Genomic DNA, 18000 nt, shown 5'->3' with positions numbered 1-18000 from the left:
CACATGTGTGTATGAACAAAAATAATTCATAATTCCTGGAGATATCCAATGCCTGATTTCATTCTCCATGCAACCTAGAACAGGCAAAAAAACAAAGGATAAAATAATTTACACAGCAAGAAGCTTCATAATTTGTACTCTTTTAAAGATATCAGAGTAATACAAACAATGATAAAACTGGTAGGGTACGCACAATGCAAGAACAGACACAAAGGGAACCATGAAACTCTATTTTATATTTCAAAATTTCATAACAGATCAGTGCAGAGATATGAGCCATATATGTGAGGTTACTGTTGAATGTTTAAAAAGACACTGCGTGATCACTTCTTAAAAGACAGAGACCAAGAACAAGAATGTACTTAGTACTGGCATACCTTCCCTCTCTAACGGCAAGTGACAAAGCAGATGGGTTTAGCTAAAGTACCTGAACTTCTTAACCTGGCATGCACTTAGACATGTAAAATCTAATATCACGCTACTTAGAATATGTTTCAGAAACTACACATCCTGACAGTCATTACGAAAATTTTATTTTCATTTATTACACAATCAGAAATCATGTCTTGTACGATGGACAGAACAAGGAATCTATAAAACTATACACAGAAAACAACTAATCACCTGTTAAGAGTCCTGTGTGTAGGGTTAGCAGGTGATGTTCTGTCCCAGTGTTCAATACATGTGCATTTGTCTGCTGTGTTGTCATCTTTAGGAGCTGCTACCAGTTTCTGGAAAGGACCCTGTGTGTTATCCTCTGTCAGACCACACGCCTACTGCTTGACACCTTTATGTTCATGTTCTGTTTTGGCTATTTCTATAAGCTGTTTCAAACCAGCCTCGCTCTTACGAGGTCTTCGAAAGTCAGGAGCAAACCATCTTTCTCCGCCATTTCAACTTCCCTCTGTAAATCAAATAACTTAATCTCCTCAGATGTAGTTTTGAGGTCATGGTGTTTCTTCACAAGGTCGTCTAATTCCGCTCTCAAATTTTCATTTGTAAGCATCATGCATCTGTTATCTTCTTCCATTTCCTTCCCCCTTTGCCTGCAAGTTCCAAATTTGTACTGTAATTCTACCATGTACAATAACTTTCTTTCGTATTGGTCCAGTGCCCCATCCTTCCTGTTTATCTCATTTTGCTGTTCTGCTACCTTTGCCTTTAAAGATTCTTTCTGTCCTGTTCTGTAATCATGCCTTCTGACTTGTGCCTGTCATTAAGAAGGACTGCCTTCACAACATGAATGGATCTTTTTCAATAGTTGGCCACCCTGATTTCAAGCTTATACAGAGTGGCGCACGAAATTTTACCCGATTGAAAGTTTAAATAAAGGCTTTAATATTTATATAATGGTACATATATATCTATGAACATAAAGAACAATTCATGGAGATTTATCCTATATGGATTACACGCTTAATATGACCACCGTTCTGTTGTGCAACTTCCGAAACACGAACGGTTACATTCATGATAATTGACGGCACATATCCTCCAAAATATCACCATACATTTAAACAATCAAAGCCCTGAGTTGCATGATTGAGGCTGGTTTTTTTGGAAACAGTTTTTCCTTAAGGTAACCCCAAAGGAAAAAGTCGCAGGGGTTTATGTCCGGACTATTGGGTGGCCAGTTCTGCCCACATCCGTGGTGAGCAGGATATCGGTGGGAAATCACACGTGTACCGAAAGTGTCGTGCAGGAAGTCCAAGACAACATTTGCTGTGTGTGGTGTAGCCCAATCTTGCATAAACCACTGAGTATTTAACGGCAAACCAGGCTTCTACTTCATGGCTACTCTGACAGCTTCAATGTTCCGTGGGCTACGCACACTTGCGGCACATCCATGTTTCTTTTCCAACACTGTACCATCCTGTTGAAACTGCTGATAAAGTCTGAATAGTTTTTGGAGCAGGGGCCCACTGCGTACCAAAATGGGCATGAAACCATCTCTGCGTTTCCACAACACTTTTTGCTTCCACAAAAAACAAAACTGAACCGTAAGTCTTCCCTTGTCTGCCACCTTCTGCATAATGGCGGGAAACCGCGACATAATCACCTCGCGTTAGCTAGGTGATGCATATACCACCTAATGGTATCTCCATGAACTACTACACTTACCAACATGACAGAAAACTTCATCCGTAACGTGGTTGCTGATTTATCGTTAAAACAAATTGGTCAGTTGGAATGCGTGGGTATACCACGCATTCCAACTGACTGTCTCTCGCCCAATGTTCTGGAGTTCACAGGTATGGACGACAAAACTACAGCTTGCCGCAGACCAGCCACGGCCACCGGACCACCAGCTAAGTGCAGCATCTATTCCTATGAATAACAACATTTGGTGCAGTGTTGCTTAAAATATTTTTCGTCAAATGTAATAATCATTATTTATTTTATAAATCAAGTTTGAGCCATTTAATTAAATGAATTGATTTCCCTGATGATGACCTTTTAAGGTTGAAATGCGTATGGCAATAGTGTCTTCTTTAGAGTGTTAATAGTTGTTTGTGTGCTTATTTATATTCTAATACACTACACGGTATGCAAAGTTTTAAGATTAAATCTTCTCCGTGCTGCCGTGGAAGACATTCCCTAGTTAAGAGTTCTGGTACTTTATGAGGAATCTGAGCCCTTAACGATTTATTCTGTAACTGGAATTCTTGAATTCTCTTTTCAAGTGTTTCAAACTCTGACTTGTGCTCCTCCTCGTTGAGGGCCATGAATTTCAAATCTTCTTTCGCCTTAAGAAGGTCTTCATGTATGGCAGTATACTCTCTTGTGCCAGTTTTTCTTGTAATTCTACTGCCTCCTTTAGTAGTCATACCTGCAAAACATCAAAACCAGACACAAAAACAAAGTTTTTATTTAAAGAAAGAAAAAAAGTACTAAACTGACTAACTTTACTCACATTACACTTAGTGGCACATAAAAACATACAAACAGCCAATGTTTCTCTAACAAATAACAGAACAATTAAACAAATAGTAACATAAGGCTTTCATATCATTTACGTGCAAAAGAAAATAATTATAATAATGGCCGGTGTCAAAAGCAGGGTATCTTGTAGAAAATTATTTCGTAAACTTAATATACTTCCACTTGCAAGTGAGTTTATACTCTCTTTGCTATCATTTGTGGTGGAAAACATGAATAAATTTAAAAGAAATACAGATGTACATAATTTAAATACAAGACATAAACATGATCTCTATGTGCCAAATAACTTTACTAAATATCAGAAAGGAGTGTACTATACAGGTATCAAGTTGTTTAATAATCTTCCACCAACAATTAAAAGTCTAAATTATGATTTAAAGGTATTCAAGCCTGCATTGAAAGATTACCTCTTCACTCACTCCTTCTATTCTGTAGATGATTTTATTTCTGCTGGAAATGTTTAAGCTTTATATCCATAATCTACGTATATGTAAATCAAGTTTTGTATTTATATTTAAAATTCTGAGGTTTATGTATATTAATTTGTAAAATTATTTTTCATACTTGTAATGCAGAATCTGAAATTTATGTACATTGATATGTGAAATACGTTCTTGTACTTGTGTTGAAAGTTCTGAAGTGTATGTACGAGGGTCGCTCATTAAATAATGCCCCACATTTTTTTCCTCAGAACATATTTATTCAAGACGGCTCAAATTTAGTGACAATATAAATCAATGTTTCCTTTACACATACTATTTTTCCACATAGTCCCCATCAACTTGTACGGTTTTACGCCAGCGTGGAACAAGTGCATGCATGCCTTGCCGGTACCAGCTCTTGTCCTGTGCACGTAGCCATGTCCTCACTGCTTGAATCACGCTCTCGTCATCTTCAAACCTTGTTCCGCGGATAGCATCTTTAAGTGGCCCAAAGAGACGGAAGTCGGAGGGTGCCAGATCTGGACTGTAGGGTGGATGGGGCAGCACCATCCAACCCAATTTGGTGATTTCTTCCCGGGTTCTCAGACTTGTGTGAGGGCGTGCATTGTCGTGCAGGAGCAAAATTTCTGCTGGATGTTTGTGAGGCCGAACTCGTCGGAAACGCTTCTTGAGGGTTTTCAGGGTCCTGATGTACGCGTCTGAATTGATGGTCGCACCTCTTGGCATCACATCCACAAGAATGACCCCATCACTGTCCCAAAAGACAGTCATCATGACTTTTCCGGCGGAGGGAGTTGACTTGAATTTCTTCTTTCTCGGTGATTGAGGATGATGCCACTCCATTGACTGCCTTTTTGTCTCCAGCCCAAAGTGGTGTATCCAGGTTTCGTCACCTGTAATGATCCGGGACAGAAAGACCTCTCCCTCAGCATCAAAACGCTCCAACAATTCAGAAGAAATCGTTTTCCTTTGAATCCTGTGGTCTGCTGTGAGACCTCGTGGAGCCCATCTTGCGCACACCTTTGAATATGCGAGAGCCCGGATAATTGCAATCACACTTCCATTGCTGACTGAAAGCTGTTGGGCCAATTGTCGAGTTGTGATGCGCCGATCCTCACGAATAATGGCATCCGCGCGGTTCAACATGTCTGGAGTGGTGGCTGTGGCAGGACGCCCAGAGCGCGGCAGATCACGGAGCTCGGTTTCTTCACTTCCTGAAGCTTTAACTCTCTTAGCCCAGCGACCAACGGTGCTCCTATCGACTGCACAGCTTCCATACACAGCACACAAACGTTTATGAATGTTCACCACCGTTTCTTTTTCAGCAACAAAGAATTCAATTACAGCTCGTTGCTTGTAACGAGAGTCGTTCACAGACGCCATTTTAACAGTTCACTACAGCTCCGCCATCGGTTGGAATCATTTGAAACTCCGTACACGAACGCGGGAAACATCAAATCTCAAGCATGTAAAAGTACACTTTTCTATCTTCATTATTGGCTGAGAAAAAAAATGTGGGGCATTATTTAATGAGCAACCCTCGTATATTGTATGAAATGACATGTTCTACATCCTTTGGTTGAGTCCTAAGAAGGATCTATGGAATGTAAATAAACTCTACTCTACAAAATAAAGATTTAGTATGGTGCAAAATTACTCATCTTCGTTGCATTACAATCTGGAGAATAAGAATTACACAGAAACCTCTTTTGCCCATTTTGGAAAAAAAATCTGTCCAAGGTCTGACACAATAAACCAATTTCATCTTCACACACTGGCAACTACACCGACTGCCTTTCACAGAATCCAGAGGTTCAATACCATGATCACATGAGCATGCCACTGGAACCCGTCGTGAACCCAATGAATGGCTTCTATATCCTCGTACATTACAATGATAAAAACAGAAATGTTCCAGTCTGAGGCCAGAGAAAGGAACAACTGTCCCCACAACTACAAGAGTAAACAGCATAAATGGCTCCACAAAGTTTGGGGGATGAATGGTTACAGGTGGTAGCCTAGTTCAAAGGAAAAATGTGACAGGGAGATTGATAGACAGGCCCATAATTTATGCACACTAAAGCATAAGGAACACCTAAAATGGCAGAAGTCCCTGTTCTGAAGTGCACCTTGAAGATCAAAGTGAGTGAAGCTGACGTGCCATATTTTCTCATTATCGGCGCTAGGCACAGATGATGTAAGCTTCATGCTCCAGCCCCATTAACCCCACGGAAAGAGACACTGCCTTTTCTAGTGTACATAGCAGACTCCTGACTTGGATCACACCAGGGATGTCAAGCTCACATACTCAAGTCATGGCCTTGCAGGTGGTTATCAATATTTCAGAGGACCACAACAACTCCAACTTCAGATCTGTACCAAGAAGATGGTGGTGATACATCTCTCTGAGATGTTGGTAAAACGTAAAAGAGTACATGACTTCACAATCCATTAGACCACAATTCACATTTCAGCCACTGTGAAAACCTAAGATCTCACAAATTCTAATTTTAAGCAGGTGTGTTAACACTGTTGTTTTAATGTGAACGACACACAAATTTTGTGCTAAGGGACACAGTCACGCACAGACGTCCACGAACATGGTCCTCGAGGATTTCACCATTATCCACACACATATACTGACACTCCTTTTTTTTCAGACTGCACTTTGGCACTTTAAATATTCTTTGTAAAGGCAGAAATGTTGTATGTGGAAGAAGAGAAAAGAGTTTGGATGAAACACTGGTTACAGGACTGTGCAAAAAAGTCACTTTAATTTATTACAAAAATTATAGCAGCATTTCTTAAAGTGTGGTATGTGTGTCACATGTGGGACACAAAATGATTTCAAAGGGTACATGCCAAATAGTAATTATAAAAAACTGTTCCAGAGTTCTGCCTGCTGTCAGATGAACTTTGAATTTCAAGAAACTACTAATAAATTGGTTAATACTCATAAAGGTCATAGGTTTCTGTACATTTTTTTGCTCACCTCATGGCCGCTTGAGAGTTAACCGACTCTGATACATAACTGGGACACGTCTGCAAAATACTTCTGAGAGTGTGCCACTTCTTGTAAGCCTCGTCTACACCTTACAACTGAACTGACAAAGAATTTATTATGGCCTTGCAGTTGGCTACAAAGCTTATCAGCTTGTATAAGTAAATTATGTTTGAAATCCATTTTCACATTCAAGAAAATGTCAAAAAGTGTCTTCAGAAGGTAGTTAAAACAAACACCTTTGTTGGTCGCCATAATATAAAACAACAAACTATAACATGTTAAACCTGACACAAACGGCTAGTTGGTTTTCGTACTGTTACTGTTAAGGTGGCGACTGACAGCATGCTACAATACCACTAACGTTGAATAGCGCCACTATCCAATCAGTGACAGCTGCGTAAGTGACGTCATGTGTGTGACCATTTTTTTTCAGAGCTCCTTGCCATGTGTTGTGTTGGTATTAAAAGTCATAGCTGTTTGTAGGTTGGTATTGAATGTGATTTGTAGGTTATGTGTGGTTCTTGCAGATTGATTTCCACTGCAAATCGCATTTGTGGAGTGACTTTTTTGTACGATATATATTATACATGCTGTATATTTGAAAGACTATTTCCTTCGAGGTATTTAAGCATGATGTAACTCAAACATCATATTCCTTTCAAAATTACGTATTAACGTTATAATTACTACTGAAGATCATTCATAAACAAATATACAGGCTAGGCGAAGAAAAGATTACTCGCACCCAGTTTGGATTTTGAAATGCACTGGGAACAAGGGAGGCACTACTTTTGATCCAAGTATTATTTCAGAGCTGCAGGGATGTTAACTGTGATGTAGATGACTACCAAAATACTTCGATAGAATTCGGCACGATAGGATGGTGGAAGTCCTGAAAAGGACTGATACTGATAGAAAAGATTTGCGTGTTATTGTTAACCTCTGTTGGAACCAAACCGCTAACATCAAGGTGGAAAGTGTCTGTTCAGAAGACATAAGAATAAGGCATGGTGTTCGGCAGGGATGCAATCTATCTCCAATTCTATTCAATCTCTTTTTGGAACACATATTCGAAGAAGCATTGGAAAATGTAAACGGAGAGCGATTAAATAACATTCGGTACGAGGACGATACTGTAGTGTTCGCCGACTCTCTTTAAGGTCTCCAAGAATTGATGGATCATATTGTGAAGGCCAGTACCAACCATGGCTTAGATCTTAACATCCAAAAAACGAAGCTCATGATCATCAGTAAAAATGCTGTATTACCCGGTCAGCTGGTAGTTAATAATACAAAAATGGAAAGATTATCGAAATATACATACTTGGGCAGCACAATTAATGACCAGTGGGATCACTCCTTGGAAATAAAGTGCTGTATCGAAAAAGCCAGAGCCACTTTCAGCAAAATGGGATCAATGTTCAGGAGTCGAGACTTAAACTTAAACACCAAGTTAAGACTACTCAGATGTTATATTCTCTCTGTGCTTTTATACGGTGCTGAATCATGGACGTTGACCGACGCTTTTTCAAAAAAGTTGGAGGCCTTCGAAATGTGGTTGTACCGACATATTCTCATAATTTTCTGAATTGACCGTGTAAGCAACAAAAAAGTTCTCGAGAAACTCTGCAAATACGTCGAGGTTGTTAACAAGATAAAAAGAGAAAGCTGGAATATTTTGGTGATATCATGAGAAATTGTGAAGGATACGGGCTGCTTCAGCTGATAATCCAGGGAAAAGTATTCGGAAAGAGGGGACCTGGCAGGCCAAGAATCTCCTGGCTTCAGAACCTAAAAACTTGGTTCTCGATGTAAACTGGAGGGCTGTTTCAAGTAGCAGCCAATAAAGCTCAAATTGCTATGCTGATCGGCAACATCCGGAACGGATAGGAACTTTAAGAAGAAGCATAATAAACTCTTCTTGGGCTATCAGCAGTGTAAGTTGGTTTAATGAATAAAGCACCAATGATTGGAGAATCAGGGTACCCTGAGGGTGAAGACAAGGAATATTCTCGAAACGCTGGGGTTTTCTTCATTAAGCCACCTTACACGGGTGGTAGCTTGAGAATAATTTATTATACCATGCCATTCAATTGCATGATTAAAACTGTGTCATCAATTTTTCTGTTAGTGTAACCCTACAAGAACCATTTCCTTGTGAATCCACACTCCTATACAAACGTCTCAATACAAAACAAAATGCAATCGGACTCTGTAGGTTTCTGATGATGATGTAATATATGTAAAATTATAATTTTCCACTTTGTTCATCATCAAATTAAAAAATAATAAAACTACAACATTTTGAAGTCTGGATCTTACTTCTGTCTTCAGGTATGAAAGGGGAAGAGGGCAGAAATCCTATCTGTTGGCCCCATAGTTGAGCTAGCCTCAGACCTGGTATATCCTCTTCTCCTTCTTTACACAGAGATGGAAGCAAAATTCAGCTCCCAAAATATTGTAGTTTTATTATATTATGAATCAGATAATAGACAAAGTGCAGCAACACCAACAACCTTCAGACTCTTATCAGATTTTATGTTTTGCATTCTAACCGTTGGATAGCCATGTCGATTCACAAGGAAAACGGTTCTTGTAACTTAAATTAACAAGATATGAAATTTAATGCAGGTGAAAGAAAAGACTGACCTGAATGAATGATACATACCTCTGTCACTCATCAGTTTAGCCACAGCCAATTGCCCTGTCTGGCCTGACATACCTACACACCCAGAGCACACGTCTGCTTCAACTGCTAACACAACACCGAATGCACGAGCCATGATGGACAAGATGACAATGACAGGGCCTGTGGTAAGCCATCCTGTGACATATAGACAATATATTTGTATTTCAGTACTTTAATTTTCCATTATATTTCAAAAGTTTTCGGTCCTCAGTCCTTTTGGTCATTTACACATCAGCTACGTGATATCCGAGGTCTCCACATCAATTAGAGATCTGGTGGTGGTCTTCTGGACTACAACAAACGTGTAGTCTTATAGGTGGTTACTACCATTTCAAAGGTATATACTGCCTCCATCTTCACATTCCTAGAAAACAATGGCAACGTGACTGCATAGTGTCATAAACCAGAAGACCACAATCTGTATATGTAATCTGTCTCCTAACGTTACCACATTTTCTCAAATACCCCATGCATTTCCTTCCAAGAGAGGGAAAATAACACCAAACTTTGCACATAAGGTTTATTTGTAAGAAATTTGGCAACAGAATTCATTAACAGTGCCATCTTAAAGTTCCACATACCCACAAGCCAAGCCAAGCACAATTTCAGTGTACACAGGTACTTTTCGCATCCCTGGAGAAATGAACATGCATGCTGCATCTATACACAAGCCACTTGAAGCTGCAATGAAAGACAGAACAAGTGATGGTTGAATTTTTGAAAGCATTCATTCACACCAACAATGAAAATCAAGTGACTCAACACTTAATCAGTTTTGCATGTTGATAAAAAGTGCATGGGTATTCATGCTGCCTGTATTAACTTGAAAAAAGACTTTTAAGAAGTTGATGGCACAGAGGATGACCACTCATGTGACAGAAACCCTGACCATGTCAAATCAGCTGATGATGGCAGTAGTGGACAACAGTAATTGTAAGTATACTACTTAAGGGGTGTTTGAGCAGCAAGACATTAACATACACCATTTTCTTATTTCAGAATAAATGCAGGAATGTGAAATGGATAGGGGTATTGTCCTCAGCGGTCTGGCTAGTAGTGTGCCACCAGTCCACTAAATTTGGAGGAATATGTGGTTTTCTCTTCTCCATTCCACACAAGCATTACTTTTTGCTTGGAGGTGGCCTTATCAGTTATGCAGCTTACCTGCTACAACATTTGATCATGTTCGCATGCAATAGAGGAGCGGGTAGTTTCATCACTGGACCAGAGTTTCCAGTCTTTTCATTCATGCATGCTTCACAGCGAAGGAAACAGAGAGAATTTGCCCTTTAAACATGGGTAGACTGTGTGGTCCTCACCAAGAAGCACCTCAGTTGAGCTGTGTAATGTGCAAGTACTTTTCCTTTCATGAAAGAGTCTTGTAAAGACAGTAAATTAGTCCCTCTGTTTTAAGAATATTATTTTTGGCATCCTAATACCCTTTGTTACTAAACAGTGAGTTTGTGGAAACTAGACAAAAATGTTATTCAATGTATTTTTTAGAAAAACTATTGTCAAGAAGAACATTCATGGAGAAACTAAAAACATTAAAATATGGGAGACACTGCCAACCTATATAAAACCCTACGAGTGAATATAAGGAAAACAAAATGTACACTGGGAACTTTTGTTTTGCAATATCACTTTTACCCATGGTTAACAGCTTGCAACAATCTAAGAAAATCTGATTTGCTGGCAATGCTTGATTTTTCAAAAAAGTTGAAATGTTTTGAATTTCAGGGGCCTTTAACAAACTTATGACTTATGTGCTTCACGAAAAGAAAAACATGAATCTTCTGCAAAACATTTACATTACACGCTGGGCATTCTTTATTTAAGTCTCCAAAGAAATTATGAGCTTCTGGAGATCCAACTTACATTTAGTAGTTCAGCATATAATAAAAGAGTTTGTAAAAATTGACAAATAATGAAACGAGTGACATGACTTGCCTGCTGCCAGATCAAGAACTACCATTTAGAGGTCATGAATAATCTGAGTTGCCCCTTGACAGAAGTAATTGTACAGAATCTTTCAAACCGCTAGAACATTATGAACCTCTGCTGAATCACCACTGTTTTCAAAGGCACTTCACTGGCCATTCAAAATGATTTGTTAAAAGCCCTCCATGAAGTGTTACTACGTGACATTTCAAGAACCACCTAATATTGGATGGAACTTCTGACTTTCATTTAGCAGCGAGGCATATTCATGACAGTAACAGGTATTAGTGCTCAAATCCTTTCTTTCTGTGTTCACAAATTCTTACATTTTGGTTCATATATTACAGACAGGAGGTCTGGGTATATATTTTATTCACAAAATAAGAGAAATTCAAAGTCACATGCAAAATGAACATGACACACTCTTCTTAATTCTCTGACAAAAACCAGGGAAATCAAGAAGGCAAAACCTGACATAGGAAATTCTGCAGAAGAGAAGTACAGAAAACTTTTCTACAAAATTATTGATAACCAAATCGGCCATCCATCAGCTTGTTTCTGAAGTACAGAAACATGAATTTTGCTGCTACTACATAAGTGAGAAATTTTACATACATAAGTTTAAGGCTACCTTTCCTGCACAGCATATACAAAAGCTGCCCGTGTATTTTTTACATTCTCTTCTTCATTAAAACCTTGAAACTAACAGTATTAACACTGATAAGTCCACAGTCTCATTACCATCATATTTATGATCACTTCACATTCAGGTATGCAAGTAACTCCAAAATTCATCTTTATGCAGGTACAACCACGTTTTCCCAAACTCGGCCATTGTCAATTAACTTCCAAATTAAAATAACTATTTCCTTCCTTTCCTACCATTTTCATAGAAATATTGGAAGCAGCACAGGTAACTTCAAGAGACAATCTGATATACCGAAACTTATCCATTGCTGATTTCAGTGATACCAGTGGTATTTGAAACACTCTTCATGTCCTGAAGAAAACAAACTTCTTGGGCGTTATCCAGAGTCCTCATTGAATTAGAAAGGACTGGAGTCTGTCTCTGTCCTCAGGTAGAACCTACTCTGCTGGAGTGTGTCTGTCTTCTGGATTGTTGCACCATATACAGTGATACAAGTTTACTTAGTTTTCAGGTGTGCTTGCTGCCTCCATCACCAGGGTGACATCTACTCAACTAAACACAGCAACAACACAGAAGAAAAGCATTCTCTTATTTGCCACCATGAGAACTTGAAATATCACTCAATGTTGTGAAAATATAACACAATTGTCTCCAGTTAGCATGATGGGTAATGTCCAAGAAGTTCCTTTATTTTAATAAAATATCATTGTTCTGTTTTCCTTATTCTTATTTGTACCATTATTGAATAAACTAAAGTTATCCTATGAACCACTGAGGAGATCAGTTATCCTGCCTGCATGGAAATCCCATTTTTCTTTTACTGACGTTAAGGACTTCCACGTTTTGGCATCTGCGATGTTAGTAACTATACCACTAGGGTCAGTACGGTGAAACCTTAAGCTGCCAGGCTAAATCCCCAGGGTTTTAAGAGAGTTTTAGACATACAAATGAACTTTTATCTCAGGCTGACAACAATGAACAAGGAATTGGGCAATTTTGTGATATAAGTCTGTGGACAGTAAACAATTTTAAATACAAAGATTGCTGTCTTCAGTGCTGTTGCGCTGTGTGGTCTGGTAGAAGTTCACTGACATTTCAGAAGTCCATGCCGTCTCCATCATCGCCTGATGATGGAGGCAGCAAGGACCTCTGAAACTGGATAAGTGATCTGATTTCCTACCTCCCGTGTGAACTTTCAAGCTACTACATATATAAGTAAGACACAATTTAACAGTCTAAAGGCAGGCCCATGCTTCCTTACAAAAGTACTTTTATGCATTACGCACGGTTTTAAATTTGTAAACATGAATAAATGCTTAAACTTGAGAACTTTCTATTACACTTCACAGAACATGTCAAATGTAGTTTGAAGGGTTGCATCCTGTTGTGTTAATATCCTAGCCCTGAAAAGTCCCATTTTTAAGGCCTCAAATCTGTAAAAGGATGCCCAGAATCTCCGAGGTTCAACACAGACAATCATCTCATCTCAATACAGATGCAATTAGCTTCTCAACTCACTACCAGAGAATGTGGATGGCCACGTGAAGTATGTTCGTCACCTCCGATCTGCTGTGGGACTTGGTCACATGTCCTAAAATAGCCATTAGTATTAATCCACATTTTCTTCAAATGAAGCGACATATTGGCCTCTTTGCTTAACAGGCATGTGGTATAAATAAACATAATTAATGGGAGATACAGACAAGCTATATACTGACAAATATTATTGGAACTTAAGGCAGCTGTATGCATTCAAGCAATAAGTGTTTGTTGCAGAGAGTGTACAAATATAATTTACATCACAGAATGTTCCATAATTTCCAGTAATAATTCCAGCCTCCAATTAACAAACTGTGGAATATATGCATACATGAAACTATCAGTAATCAAAACAATATATGAACAAATGGTACTGTTTCACGAGCCAAGACAGCTCAGTCGTTATAGAGACTGGGCTGGAGGCTGGATGGCTGGGCTAAGAAGGAATTTTTTCTCTTCACAGCAATGTCCAGTCTGGATGTGGGGCCCACCCAACCTCCAAGCCAATCCACTGAATACCAGGGTTTTCTCAGGCTTAAGGCAGCTGCGGCACGTAGTCGCCCACTCGCCTCTCTCTATTGCCAAGGTTAAGAAAGCGTGGAGCTTTACCAAAACCCCCTCCAATATGCCTACATGGCACGTTGCTTACTATAAGCACCGGCAACAACTTCACTTTCACCATTTATTTCCTACAACAATTGAAGCCAATGCAGTGACTTTGTGAGTGCAGCTTCTAGCTATTCTTGTGAATAGCAAAATCCATTCCATCCCCACATTTACCTTTTTCTGCATACCAAGAATAAATTTAGCTTCTCCAAATATTTTGTATGCTCAATGAGGAACATCCACATCAGTTCCCTAATTTACAACTACATGAGGCTGATACGAATCTCTTGTCAAGCAAAATCTCCGGTTACAAATGTCTATAATAGTACGCAGTTATTTACAGACATTTCTACGACAAACATGAATTTGAGTACTGTCTTCAAAATTACTAGGTATGTATGTTCCTGAAAACTGTTCTGAAGGAGGACAAATTTTGGAATCTCTGGTGTGCGTTTCTGACACGATAAAATGGGAATTTCATTACAGCACATGCAACCTATCAAAATCCTGGATTCTAGTTAATCCGTTGATATTCATCTTCCTTTATGTCATAGCAGACTAACGCATCTCCAGCTTTGAAACCGATGGTACCATCTGCCAGCTGAGGACTACATTCAACATCCTTCTTCATTTTTAAAGTGGCACATGGGAGCCAACAGTCATAATAAACTACTGTTCATACATTCTACTACGTATTATGCGGAAAATTTCAGAAGTGCATGAAATGGCATTCAACAGATCTGTTAGACTTTAATATACGGAATGCATGCCTTCACTGCAGAGTATCATCATCCTCTGTGTCAGGTAAAATATGTGTACTCAATTGTAGTTACATGGCACATTATATTTTGTTCTGTTTGAAATTCTCACTGAATATCTACTTACCCAACAGACAACTGAATGTCAGTGCAACAATCAGACTGGCAACCACACGTTCCTTCTTTTAAAAAGTGGCAACAGAGTGAAGTGGGTACTAACCATGATAAACACTTCCCTGTCCTCTTTGTAATTCGTATTTGCTCATTTTCTTCAGAATCCTTCCGTACCTCTGCAACCAGCCACGTGCACCTTGTTCCTTCCATCTGCGGTTTCAAAATCTTGAAGGACATTCGCTGAACCTGGGTAACACAAATGGAGAGCTCACATGAACCACGTCCAAACACACCCAATTCTTAGCTGTGCATCCCAAAAACAAATAAGACAGACTGACCGTGAAACATACTACAGTACAGTCCCTGAGTGATAAGCTTCTTAAGTTCACTCACAATCTCGTGGAGAGCCTTTATAAATACACTCCATCTATCTGTACGCATGAACAACTTAACAACAGGTAAACAGGCACAGAAGAGGAAATCATTTGAATAGTGTTACTACAAAGGAGATGATAAGATCTGCTTTGAATTTGACCAAATGCTGTCAGCCTCTCAAAGAGACTGATGGAGCAGCAGTACAAAGTTTTTGCTCATCTTCATCTCTATTTTCCAAAAGGTTTCCTTCACAAAATTCTCTGTGTATTCAGAATGTGCCAAAAGGAACCAAGCATCTCAAATGTGACTATCCTAAGGGAACACTGACTATCAAGTCCTCTATGAATTCATGCTGCCTCTTGTCCAAAACACATAACTAAGTGATCTATATCCCACCCCCTCTAAACCATTCCCAAATTTGGAATTACTGACCTGCAGCATAAAACATTCCAAGGGTTTTATAACGGGTAACAAAAAGGCCAACATTTTAATTATGACAGCTTACTCTAAGATAGAAAATTAATTCTCCTGTCAACTCACAACAGCAGAAGAATATTAAATCTAGCAAATTAAATTATAATGACTGCAAGAACTAAACTGTTTTTTCATTTAATTTTCAAACAAAACAAGAACTAATGAGTAAATTATCAACTTTTCAACTTTACCTCGTGTGGCCAAGAATTTCATTTATGAGACAGAATGCACACTCTCAAAGTGCAGAATGACAAACATTACACTGGCACAGGGCTTCTGCAATATCACACAGGCTGCAAACCACAGTGACAACCTCAATTTCAGCGCATTCTGAAAATTCACTGCAGAGTAAAATATCAGCAAACAGGACACAAACCTAGGTCCCCGTGAACAACAAAATCGTGTGTTACTGCCAGATTACAAACTTCCTACATTCACAGTGGGAAAGTATAACTTCATGTTTCCTGGTACTTTGCCATAACTTCATGTTTCCTGGTACTTTGTAACAGCAAATCTATTAGAGAACGTGCAGCTGAACTAAATTTATCATGATACCTAAAGTGCACTTTCTTCTTACTCTGCCCTACAGTGATGTAGCACAGAGTATATATGATGTATTCTGAACAAATGATTTAGACTAACCTGAATTATGTGATCCTTGATGGTGGTGGCTCCCAGGTTACACTTCGACCCGTTCCACATATTCTCCCTTCACCGTTGCCTTCTCTCTGTCAATTTCCTTATTGCCCCACGAAACCATTGTTTAGGGGGGGCTCATACCCACTCCCTGACAGCATCATGTAAGGCGTCACTAACGGGGAATCGGTGACCACGCAGGGGATCAGTTCCGACACTCTTTGAATCATTTGCGGAGTTTTTGATGTTCTGGGACGACCACTGCTGGATCCCTTTTTCACTGCTTCGTTGACACATGCGAAGCCTGGCACCCAATTGAACACAGTTGCACGTGCAGTCACTGGGGTTCACCGTGCTCCCACACCCGCCCTATTCCCCCGACCTGGCACCAAGTGACTATGCCCTCTTCCACGAGATGAAGAATCCCCTGCGTGGTCACCGATTCCCCGATAGTGACGCCTTACATCATGCTGTCAGGGAGTGGGTACGAGACACCCCCCCAAACAATGGTTTCGTGGGGCAATACAGAAATTGCCAGAGAGATGATAACGGTGCATCGACCTCCAGGGAGAATATGTGGAACGGGCCAAAGTGTAACCTGGGAGCCACCACCATCAAGGATCACATAATTCAGGTTAGTCTAAATCATTTGTATGCGCCCCTCGTATAATAGAATTAACTTTACTGTCTTACATACTCACAAGTGAGAGAATTTGTAGCCATGTAGACTGATTCCAAAACAAAAGTAGATATACCAACAAATGAAAATGTCTTCTCTCGCCATGTAAAAAAAAAGTGGGGGACTAGAATTATTACCTATGTGAAGTAACTCTGCATCACAAACTTGCCCCAGATCTGCCTTCTTCATGCCTGATGTTCCTTGTGTTGAGATAGTGTGTGTGGATGATCTACGTTCATAAACAACAGGATTCTTCTCATGGACCCTGGCTGAAACTGACTGCCAAAGATGTGATTACAAGTTTTCCATAGGATAACAAAATAAAGTTTAAGCTATGAATGCACAAAATAATGGATTCATATTATGAAGATAGCTGTCTTCTGTGTTGCCCCACCTTGTAGTCTGGTAGATGTCCGCCACCCTCAAATCCTACATAGATTCAAATTATTATTATAAACAGGTGCACTTTTATACCATTTTCTTTCGGTCTAAAGTGAAATCATGTCAAACATTTAGCGAGACACACTGTATGAGACCTAAGAGAAGATGATGTAATATTGCACCTGATAATTGCTACAATAAACAAATTACGTGTACAGCAGGTAATGGTAGTTGACATTCGCCTTGTACCACTTCAAATGGAGATTTGTATGAGAAATAACAGAATAACAACTGAATGCAAGTGAATTGGGAATTAAGTTTCCTAATCAACAAATTAATTAACTTGTAATACCCGCCTGCCAGGTCATGTTTAATTACACTAAAAATACTACAGAAGTAAATAACTTGTTAATTATGATACACCTGGTAACGAACGCGTTAATCAACAGTACTGAAACATGAAACTACAAAAACAGTGAACCAACCTGTTAGGATTCATGAAGCAAATATGATACTGGTCCATGAAATAAATGTTATCACCACTATGATTCTAATTTAGAGAGGTATCTAAAATTAATTTAAAATATATTTTATATAAATTAATTACAAAGATTGGTTTTAATCTAGTTTTTAGCAGTACTAGTGCACTTCCATTTTTACACAGACTCACGTGATGCATAAGAAGCGCTGTGATTGGTGTGATTTCAAAATTGAAGGAAAACAGATGAAAGATCTTTCTTGAAAGACTAAACACACAGATGACGTAATT

General features: G+C 39.1%; 1 protein-coding gene across 29 annotated transcripts in view; it reads right to left on the bottom strand.

The window, feature by feature from the left end:
* Positions 1 to 18000, bottom strand: part of LOC110834788 (kelch-like protein 10) — a 66507-nt gene that overhangs the window by 42755 nt on the left and 5752 nt on the right. For 3 of the 29 annotated variants that reach the window (XM_087357412.1, XM_087357413.1, XM_087357407.1), the window contains exons 2-6: positions 16988 to 17129; positions 14793 to 14932; positions 9661 to 9760; positions 9059 to 9443; positions 625 to 2830 (exon numbers count right to left, since the gene is read on the bottom strand). The gene's annotated coding sequence lies outside the window, so the exon portion shown is untranslated. The other 26 variants (XM_087357423.1, XM_087357427.1, XM_087357424.1 and 23 more) reach the window with 23 other exon arrangements.

Source organism: Zootermopsis nevadensis, unplaced genomic scaffold (genome assembly GCF_977971745.1).
Source record: "Zootermopsis nevadensis isolate Lab colony 2312 unplaced genomic scaffold, Znev_1.0 Znev_ptg000028l, whole genome shotgun sequence".
NCBI classification, from domain to species: domain Eukaryota; kingdom Metazoa; phylum Arthropoda; class Insecta; order Blattodea; family Termopsidae; genus Zootermopsis; species Zootermopsis nevadensis.
The sequence above is the reverse complement of the archived record's forward strand: the minus strand, read 5'-3'. Positions and strand labels throughout refer to the sequence as shown.